The following is a 10,942-nucleotide window of genomic DNA, read 5'->3' on the forward strand; positions in this document are numbered from 1 at the left end:
CGGCGCGCACGAGTTGGTTGACGTGCGCGCGTTGACCGGCGCACACGAGTTGGTTGACGTGCACGCGTTGACTGGCGCGCACGAGTTGGTTGACGTGCGCGCGTTGACCGACGCGCACAAGATGATTTGACATGCGCGCGTTGACCGGCGCGCACGAGTTGGTTGACGTGCGCGCGTTGACCGGCGCACACGAGTTGGTTGACGTGCAGCACGTTGATCGACGTGCACGAGATGATTTGACGTACGCGCGTTGACCGACGCGCACGGGCTGAATGGCGTGAGTGCGCCGAGCGACGTGCGCGAGCTGATTAGGTGAATCTTTTTGACTCGCCCATTCGTTGCTTCGAATTTCGTGCGGGATCTCGTAGACAATTTTAGACGCCTACAGATACCCCTTCCAAAGTGTTTCAGCCTCATTCTTTCATAGAGGAGTCTGAAACACTTTGGATATGATGGATCCCCACCTTCAGTCGGTGTTAAAGGACCTACAGATGGTTTCGATTATTGACTTCTCCATATTTTAGCGTATTCTGTATTTTGTCGAATAGCTAAGATTTTCTCGGTACTGCGTTTATCGTCTGACCGTTATTGAAGCCTTGAACCGGAACTGGTGAGTGGATTTTTGTTGATATGTCACTGAGTTGGCTTTTGGATTAATCGCAACGCGTTGACTGGCGTTGACCTAGGGCTACGCGTTGACCGGCGTTGACCTTAGGGTTTCGAGTCGATCGGAGAAGAACCAGTTTATACTCGTGTACTCCTGGGAGTTTCGGGAATCAGTTTAACCTCGTGTACCCGCCGGAGGTTGCCAGGTTATCCTTAAGAATTATTATCTGTAATATTCTCTAGGAACTTCCTGTCAAAATGGGAAACAGTTTAGACTCATGTACCCGTTGGAGTTTGGATTTCAAATATTCCGAAAATAGGCGAAAATAGGAACTTCCTGTCAAAATGGGGAACAGTTTAGACTCATGTACCCGTTGGAGTTTGGATTTCGAATATTCCGATAATAGGCGAAAATATCGCGAAATCACCCCAAAATATAAAATTGGGTCCCGAATATTCCGAAAATAGGCGAAAAAATCACGAAATCACCCAAAATATAAAATTGGGTCTCGAGTATTCTGAAAATAAACGAAAATATCTCGAAATTATTTGGGAGACGGAATTGAACTCCGGAAATTCCAAATCTGACTGAAAATGCTGCTCAATTATCCGGGAAATGAAGTCGAACTCTGAACATTCCAAATATGAACAAAAATGCTGTGAAATTGTCTGGGAGATGAGGTTAACCTTCGAAAATTTCAAAAACGGACGAAAACGGGCGAAAATACTACAAAACGGACACTGAACTGGGTCTGACCCGCGTTCACGCGGGTCAGATGAATCCGACCCGCGTGATCACGGGTCGGAATGATCCGACCCGCGAGCACACGGGTCGGACACAAGTCCGACCCGCGGAACGCGGGTCAGAATTTGGGAGAAGGGGGTAAAAACCCTATTTCTTTCTTCCTTCTTCCTCAGTTTCGGTTCCAGGTCCTTGTTCTTCCCCATCTCCTTTGTTCAAGAACTCCTTCAGCTCAAGAGTTCCAACCGAGATCAAACTCCCCTGCCTTTAAATCCTTCATCTCCTTCTCCTCAATCCCTCTACAACCGATTGGACTCTAGGGTGTCGGCTGCTCAGTTCGGGTTCGAGCACTTGGTGGATTTCACTTCGACGGGACTCCTCTCCTCCTTGATTCTTCTTCGAATTTTAGGTGAATGTACCCTTTTTGTTTCAATTTCGTTCTACTCTTCATGTTTGGGCTTGATTTGTGGCTGATTTTTTTGAATTTTGACCTAAAAAGTCGAAGCCCTAGTTCTTGAATTTTGGGGAAAACCGAAACCTGAACTTGAGCTTTGAATGATGATCGAATTTTTGAGTTTGATTGTGTTCATGGCTTGATATCTGCGGTCTCAACTCTCTAATCTTGGGGGAGAACCGAATCTTGAATATGGGGTTTGAGGAGCTGGCCGAAATTTGACCTGGGTTTGTTGTGTTCATGGCTTGATGTTTGACGCCTTCAACTCTCTGATCTTGGGGGAAAACCGAATTTTTTTCTCTCTTTTTTTTTGATGATTGGCCGAAATTTGACCTGGGTTGATGTCTGAGTGTGTCCTGCTCTTTCAAAGTATATATATATATATATATATTTTTTTTTATGCATCAAAGCTTCCGATGATGTATGATCTTCTGCAAGTCATCTGTTTCAATTTTACCTGGACTAAATTCGTCATCCATGTCAAATAGCAACAGGTTGAAATCCCCTTTCATATAATAAGGAATTATTTAGGCAATTTTGAACTGGAAGCGAGAAACTTCCGGATTTTTTTTTGTCTAGTGCACTGCTCTACAACTCCTGGGCTAAAAAGCATTGATTCAGGACATGCATCTCGTATATCAGTAAGCATTGATCTATTTATAACTGGCTTTCTCCTCAGCAGATGATTATCTGGTGATAGGCTTGATATTTTCCATGAATCCTCAAAATGAGGTGTTTCCATGCAGATGGAACCAGAATTAAGTATATTTTGTCTGTTGCCATTACTCGGTGAAAATGCCTGAAACTCCTTGGGTGGATGCCTCTTGTATATAATTGAATTTGTGCATGACTTGAATCCGAACTCGTATATAACCAAACTCCGCATATATGATTGAATTCGTGTATATGTGATTGAACTCTTGCATATGGTTGAACTCTTGTATATAATCCAAATTCGAATTTGTATATAGCCGAACCCTTGTATATGCCTTGAATTCAAACTTGTACATGACCGAGTTCTTTGTATTTGACTCTGTGACACTTAACTTGAACCGAGAATGTCGTATAGGTTTAATTAGACCTTTAATTGGAAAATTCCATTTCATAGAATTTCAATTAAAGATTCGCAATTTCCCTTTTAGTCTTTCGATTTATGTATCTCGATTCTTGATCTGACTGAGCTGTTGATCTTTATTGCAGATTAGCTATGTCGACGCTTTGGACCGGCTGGAGCGCGAATTCCGACGGTTACAAGAGTTGAAGACTGCTGGTAGCTCAACGTACACAGCCATTTGGATGGAATCTCGTCTACAAGCATGGCACGACACTCGGGCTTCGGCTGGACTTGAGATTCAAACGCAACAAAGTCGGGTGGATCAAATGGAGGCCTTGGCTATCTTGGGGATGGCGAAGGATGACTTGGAGCGTTCACGAGTTGTGATATCCGGAAAATTGGAGCTTTCGAAACAGAAGTTAGCCAAGATCCAACAAGAGGCTGCGAAAACATTATCCCTCACCGAGGAATCCTTCAAGGTTGCATTGCATTGTGAGCTTGAGCGAACTTATATAGAGGCATTGACTAAACTTGAACAGCAAGCCTGTAGTCACAAACTTCATGTAGATTGATTGTAACTCTTGTACCTGCAAACTCAATTTTATTAATAGAAAATATGTCTTTTTCATTCATTATGTCTCATTTATTATGATGTCTTACTCCGTATGGAATAATCAACCACTACGTATGGAATAATCAACCATAATACTTGTGGGATTTTTGGCAAACCCCCAGCCTTCAACGGGTTTGATGAGCCTTTACCGACTACCGTTTGAGTCGGGCTAGCATGTGAATTATTAAAACCCGTTTCACATGTAACGTTGCGCTAAGAGAGTTAATTCTCCTAGACATGGTGCTATGATTTTGAATACATAGACTTCGTCTTTCTCATGGGAGTAGACTAAACGGCAACGCGTATTAGGCGTTGACTTACCCCTTCTTAGGCTTCGGGGTAAATTCCCCAGAATTATACTCTGGTGTCTTTTTCAATCGGTGAAAGACTAAACCGGCGACGTGTGTTAGACGTAGACTTAAGATTTTTGGCAAACCCCCAGCCTTCAACGGATTTGATGTGCCTTTACCGATTACCGTTTGAATCGGGCTAGCATGTGAATTATTAAAACCCGTTTCACATGTAACGTTGCGCTAAGAGAATTAATTCACTTAGACTTGGTGCTATGACTTTGAATACATAGACTTTGCCATTTCTTATGGAAATATGGCACCCAGCAACGCTTGTTAGACGCTGACTCATCCCTACTTAGGATTCGGGATAAAAGTCCCCAGACTTATATTCTGGTATCTTTTTCATTCGGAGAAAGACTAAACCGGCAACGCGTGTTAGGCGTAGGCTTATCTCTATTTAGGAATCGAGATAAAATCCCCCGTGCATAAAGTGCGCGGATTTGAGTTACGTCTTTTCTCAGGGTAAAGACAAACCCGAAAACGAAAGAGGAAGAATTTTATATTCTATCTTCCAACACTGAAGAGGAAGAATTTTATATTCTATCTCCAGTCGGAAAGGAAACTCGAGGTGGGATCTCCACCCCCAGAATCTGGAAAGATGAAACTAAGAGTGGGATCTCCACTTCGAGAATCGGAAAGATTCAAACGACCCTAACTTTTATAGGATTGGTTGTTTGATCTAAGAAAAGAGTTCCTCATTTATTGAGGGGAAATTCCAATTTCGACCCTAACTTTTATAGGTTTGGCTGAAAAGGGAAAAGATGGAAGTCTTTCGTTCATCGAAAGAGATGACTCGATCTTAGTCTTAACTATCTGCAGGTTTGACTAAGTGAGGTTGGAGACAATCCTAACTTTTATAGGTTGGATTGCTCGTACTGAAAATGAACCTCTCGTTCATGAAAGGAATCGAGAGGAGAATTTAGCTTTGGCCCTAACTTTTATAGGTTTGACCTGAAAGCAAAGAGAGCGGAATACAGGTAGCAGTAAAAATACTGGTTTGTATTAGCCACTCGATGGGGGATTTTGATGTTAAGTGATTAGGCCTTAACACACCAAGTTTTGGGAATTGCCATGAATTGGCGGATAAAATTTTAGTGGACCCACCGTCAACTGATTTGATCAGTGGGGAATTTTGTGAGGAAAAGTTGATCTGTCAAGATGATCGAATCTCATTCATCAATAATAAAACACTCTTTAACTTTGAAAACATTCAGAGTCCAAGTGTGAATTTTTATTTATTATAGCAACTGGGTTATCCCTAAGAATACCACATGCAGTATTCTTCTGGGAACTTCCCATTACATAAATCATCCACCCCCAGCTTCCTTCTTGGAACTGGGTCTGACTTTGTACTCCGTTACATGACCGGGTTATCCTTAAGAATATTAGCGTAATATTCTCCAGGAACTTCCCATCAACGGTAGGAAACAGTTTAGACTCATATACCTATTGGAGTATCAGGGAGCAGTTTAACCTCTTACACCGGTCGGAGGATTAAGAAGCAGTTTATACTCTTATACTTGTTGGAGTGTTATCTGCGACTTAACTGAGCGATATAACGCCGGCTTCAACCAGGGTTTTGATGCTATTCTTGAGAGCGAAGCAAGCCTTGGTGGGATGAAGGATCCTTCTGTGGTATGCACAATACTTTGGATCCAAAATGTTATCAGCTTCCTCCTGATTTGTGATGGGTGGAAGCTTAATCTTGTTGTTTTCAAAGAGAGATTCGAAAATGGCTGGAACGTCCTCGTCCTTGAAAGAATACTCTTTTTGGAGTCTCGGGTCCAAAGTCTTTTGCTGCCTTCGGGATTGCTGTTGTGACGTTTGATTTGTACTAACAGCAGCTGCAGGTGCCTTGCCCTTACCACGGGAGGCAAAGTTTGAGTTCGGAGGATTGGCCGTCGGTTGGCTCCTCTCGGCCTTCTTCATTCGGAGGAAGCGTTCGGCTTGTTCAGACTCCCATAACTTCCAATATCTCAATAGATAGGTTGTTATGACATGTCTGGAGGATGAAGTCCTCCGTGATCGGATCTCGGCAGTTCATTGCTTTATTCCGGAAGCGCTTGACGAAGTCGTCGACTGTCTCGTCATCTTCTTGCTTCTCGTCGAAAAGTGTCCTGATGGATACCTCATCGTCGTCATCAAAGAAACTGCCAAGGAATGAGCTCTCCATATCGTCCCAGTTGTTAATACTTTCGGGCTTGAGACGGCGGTACCAATTGAAGGCGGGCCCGCGAAGGGTGCCAACGAATGACCGAACCATCAAGGCTTCATTGCCGGAGATCATACCCAAGTGGGACTTGAAGTAGATCAGATGTTGAGTGGGTGAACCCTTCCCGTCAAACGGCGTGAAGTTAATCAAGTTGAACTTCGTCGGGTATGCTATTGAGTCCCACTCTCTTGGATATGGACATGGAATGCCAGTCCTCTTTACCTCTCGATCAGACATTAGAGCGTTGATTTTACTCTCGAGATCTTTCATTTTCTCATCCTCGCTCGTATCGGGCTTTGGACGATTCTTAAGAGGAATAACGGGGCCACCCCCAGCGTTGTCGTCTTTAGTGGGGCTACCCCCAGCATTTTGGTCAACGAGAGGGTTATCAGTATTGAGGCGTTCATCCACATCTGAATCACTACCTACTTGGTTAGCAGCGTTGCGACGGCTGGATTCGCCCATTTGATTGGAAAGAGCCTGAATCTGTCGGTCGTGCTCTTCCTTCATCTGCTGCATAGCCATTTCTATTTCGAATTTAAATGCTTGCTTCTGCTTCGCTAGAGCATCCTCAACCATTTTAGTTGCTTCTTCGGTGTTAATCATAAACACTTCGCGGGATTGCCCTGGGCTAGATACCGTATTGTCAGAAGCGACTGCAGAGTTAGCATCCGATGCTTCATCGTCCGAGGATAACCCTCTCTGCATTCTTTGGTAGTACCTGTGTCTAGTGGTCCCTGATCGCAATCGGGTTAGACGATGAGATATAAGCGGGTCAGAGCTAGAAGGTCGAATCGACTTTCCCTTATCAGTCATATTTATTGTGACTTCCGGGAGTTCGTCACCTTGAACAACCGATCTCTTTTTACGGAGACGCTTTGGTTTGGACTTAGTCATTCCGTTGGAGATCCTCTCGAATACCGAGACCCTCTGCGGAGCGGTCTTGGGGCAGCTACACGCTGATAATACTGCCCTGATAAGTTCGACGCACGGGCAGTGAGATTTTGTTTCTCGGGTATATCTCTTCCGAGACTTGTTCATACCCCCAGCCCGATAGTACAACTCATCGGTCAGATGACCGGAGCAACCTATCGTACGTTGACACAACTCCCCAAGTATAACGTTGTCATCGTCAGATGAATCCGTTTCTTTCAGGGGATTTGCCGCTTTATCAGCGTTCTCAAGAGTCACATGTTTAGAACTATACTTTTGGGAGCGCAAGATCTCAACAGGCTCCTGGTTTTGAATACACACCCCCAGACGGGTGGAAACTGAAGTTTTCCTTTTATAACAAGGCTTGTTATTGTTGAGAGGGCGTGTGCGACCCCCAGCTCGACGAGTTGCTTGGGGTTCAGTCACCGGACCCAAACGTTCTTCGATCAGAACTTTGTCTCGATCCTCGTGCAAAGGACCCAGACGATCGACTATCCTCACCTTAAAATGGGATAAGTCCGCACTGTCCCGGTGCTCCGTCGGAGGTGCGGAAATCATAGGGATCGACGAAATAGGTGTAGAACATCTTCTGCCTTGACTCTGGCGCGGGTCAGATTTAAGTGACCGACGGGTTGGAGGGTCGGATTCAAGTGACCCGCAAAGTGGAGGGTCGGATTTGGGCGACCTGTAGATTGGCTGGTCGGATTTTGGTGACCTGCAGATTGGAGGGTCGGACCCAAGTGACCCACAAAGTGGAGGGTCGGATTTGGGTGACCCGCAAAGTGGAGGGTCGGACCCAAGTGACCCGCGAATTGGCGGGTCGGATCTGGGTGACCTGCGAATCGGCGGGTCGGATTGGAGTGACCTGCAAATTGGCGGGTCGGATTGGAGTGACCTGCGTTTTGGCGGGTCGGATTTGGGCGACCTGCAGATTAGCGGGTCGGATTTGGGTGACCTGCAGATTGGAGGGTCGGACCCAAGTGACCCGCGATTTGGATTTTCGGCCGCCGTCTTGGACTTTGGCCTCCAAACTTTGTACAGTTTTGGTGGCTTCTTTTCCACTTCTTCCCTCTGCAATCTTTTGACCTCTTGTGCAAGAATTCTCGCGCGCGCAAGCAGTACGCGACGCTTTTTGATCCGCTCTTCAAGAGTTGAACGGGTCCTTTTGACTTGTACCCATTCACTTGTTGGTGATTTGGAGGAGAGGGCATTTGTCCGCTGTTGGGGCGCTTGACGTTGCCTAATTTTCAGATCCGTCTCGTAACGGATCCCGTCAATTGACTCCAAAGCCCTAGCGAGTTGGCGCGCAAGGCGTTGGCGCTGCCTTTGGCGAGCTCTCTTCGATAAAGTGGGCTGACCTCTTGCGCAAGAATTCGCGCGCGCGCAAGCAGTACGCGACGCTTTTTGATCCGCTCTTCAAGAGTTGAACGGGTCCTTTTGACTTGTACCCATTCATTTGTTGGTGATTTGGAGGAGAGGGCATTTGTCCGCTGTTGGGGCGCTTGACGTTGCCTAATTTTCAGATCCGCCTCATAACGGATCCCATCAATTGACTCCAAGGCTCTAGCGAGTTGGCGCGCACAACGTTGGCGCTGCCTTTGACGAGTTCTCTTTGATAAAATAGGCGCGCCTTCTGTACTCAACTCCTTGATTGAGGAGGAGTTCAGATCTGCAGATCCGGACTCATTGGAGACCGGAAGGGCGTTGTAAGGTTCAGCTAGCGCAACAACGGGGGCGTTGATCTTCCTTCGCTTGCGAGAGGCGGAGGATCTGGAGGAGGAAGACGACAGATATTCCTCGAACTTCAGTTGGTCGAACTCGTATTCGACCACTTCTTCAACCGGGATGCAGATCCGAGGTTGCGACACGACAGCTCCGGAAGCGAAGCTGTTGGCTCCCACTGTGGTCGCCAGTTTGTTTGCGTCGAAAATTACTGTTTTCATTGACAATGAAAATAAAACAAGTGTACAACTTTATCAAACAAACGTAGGGAGATCGTTTATCGGTCTTCTGCTTGCGTAGGATCTTTGCCTGTGCCGGGGTTTATCCGTGGACCGCCTTAGATCTGGATCCGGTTGATAGAAAATTCGGCAGAGCTTCGCCTTCGCCGAGGAAGTATTTGATTTGAAGCGCTGAAATCGACCAAGCGAAATCAGGGCTCTTCTCGAGATTAAGACCAAGCCTAATCTCAAGGGACGGACGAACGGGGTTCAGATCCTTCGAATAGCTCCTTCTTTATGCCGAAGTTCGCCAGGATCTGATTTGCCTTCGCTGAAATTCGTGCTCCTTCACTCCTCAATCCAGCAGCACCTCTACGTCTTGATAATAATTCATCCTCGCTGAAAGGAGGCCCTAGGCTTGTATTTATAGGGCTTCAGAAGCGGTTATTTGGATGAGAACAAGTGATTTGGCTCTATCTTCAATTAACAACAGCCTAACCACGTTTGGGGATGATATCAAGTCAGTTAGAAACCCCTGGAACAGATAAATCCTGCAAAAAACCATCCAAAACCGAACCGGGACGAAACAGTGCGCGCAGGACAAGTCTGACCCGCGCTTGCGCGGGTCTCCGACCCGCACAATTGCGGGTCGGACCAATCCGACCCGCGCTTGCGCGGGTCGGACTGATCCGACCCGCGCTTGCGCGGGTCGGTTTGTTCCGTCCTGCGTTCGCGCAGTTTTGTCGACTTTTTCCTTTTATGTTCTCTTTCTTCCGGGACTTGTTCTTGTCGCGTATTCGATCGATTTGTTGACTTGTATGCTTCGTCGCGAGACCGATCGTCAAACGCGCGTTGGTTAATATACGCGTGCTGATCGATGCGCGCGGGCTGATTGACGTGCGTGCGCGCGTTGACTGGCGCACACGAGTTGGTTGACGTGTGCGCGTTGACTGGCGTGCACGAGGTGATTGACGTGCATGCGTTGACCGGCGCGCACGAGTTGATTGATGTGTGCGCGTTGACTAGCGCGCACGAGGTGATTGACGTGCGTGCGTTGACCGGCGCGCACGAGTTGGTTGATGTGTGCGCGTTGACCAGCGCACACGAGTTGGTTGACGTGCACGCGTTGACTGGCGCGCACGAGTTGGTTGACGTGCGCGCGTTGACCGACGCGCACAAGATGATTTGACATGCGCGCGTTGACCGGCGCGCACGAGTTGGTTGACGTGCGCACGTTGACCGACGCGCACGAGATGATTTGACGTACGCGCGTTGACCGGAGCGCACGAGTCGGTTGACGAGCGCACGTTGACCGACGTGCACGAGATGATTTGACGTACACGCGTTGACCGACGCGCACGGGCTGAATGGCGTGAGTGCGCCGAGCGACGTGCGCGAGCTGATTAGGTGAATCTCTTTGACTCGCCCATTCGTTGCTTTGAATTTCGTGCGGGATCTCGTAGACAATTTTAGACGCCTACAACATCTTCCTCCGATAGGTATATGAGGTTAAACTGCTCTTATCCTTCGATAGGTATATGAGGTTAAACTGCTCCCATCCTCCGATAGGTATATGAGGTTAAACTGTTCCTATCCTACAATGAGTATAAGAGGTTAAACTGGTTCTCTGTGATACTCTAATGGGTATACGAGTCTAAATTGTTTCCCTTATTTCCAATGAGAAGTTCCTGAAGAATATTACACATAATATTCTTAAGGATAACTCAAGATCAAAGGTTTGTTCAAGTCTACACCCAATACATGTTGCCGGGTAGCCTATTCCCGTAACAATGGCAAAGTTTATGTATTCAACATCATAGCACTAAGTCTAAGAGAGTTAACTCTTTTAGCACAACGTTACATACGGAACGGACTTAGACAATCTGCATGCTAGCCCGACTCAAACGGTAGTCGGTAAAGGCTCATCAAACCCATTGATGGCTGAGGGTTTGCCAAAAATCCTATAAGTGTGAGAGTCATTGACGCATCAGCTCCATTAGTTGGTCTCGTGACTTGAGGATCCAACAACTTCAGG

Source organism: Asparagus officinalis, unplaced genomic scaffold (assembly GCF_001876935.1).
Source record: "Asparagus officinalis unplaced genomic scaffold, Aspof.V1 AsparagusV1_Un571, whole genome shotgun sequence".
Classification (NCBI taxonomy): domain Eukaryota; kingdom Viridiplantae; phylum Streptophyta; class Magnoliopsida; order Asparagales; family Asparagaceae; genus Asparagus; species Asparagus officinalis.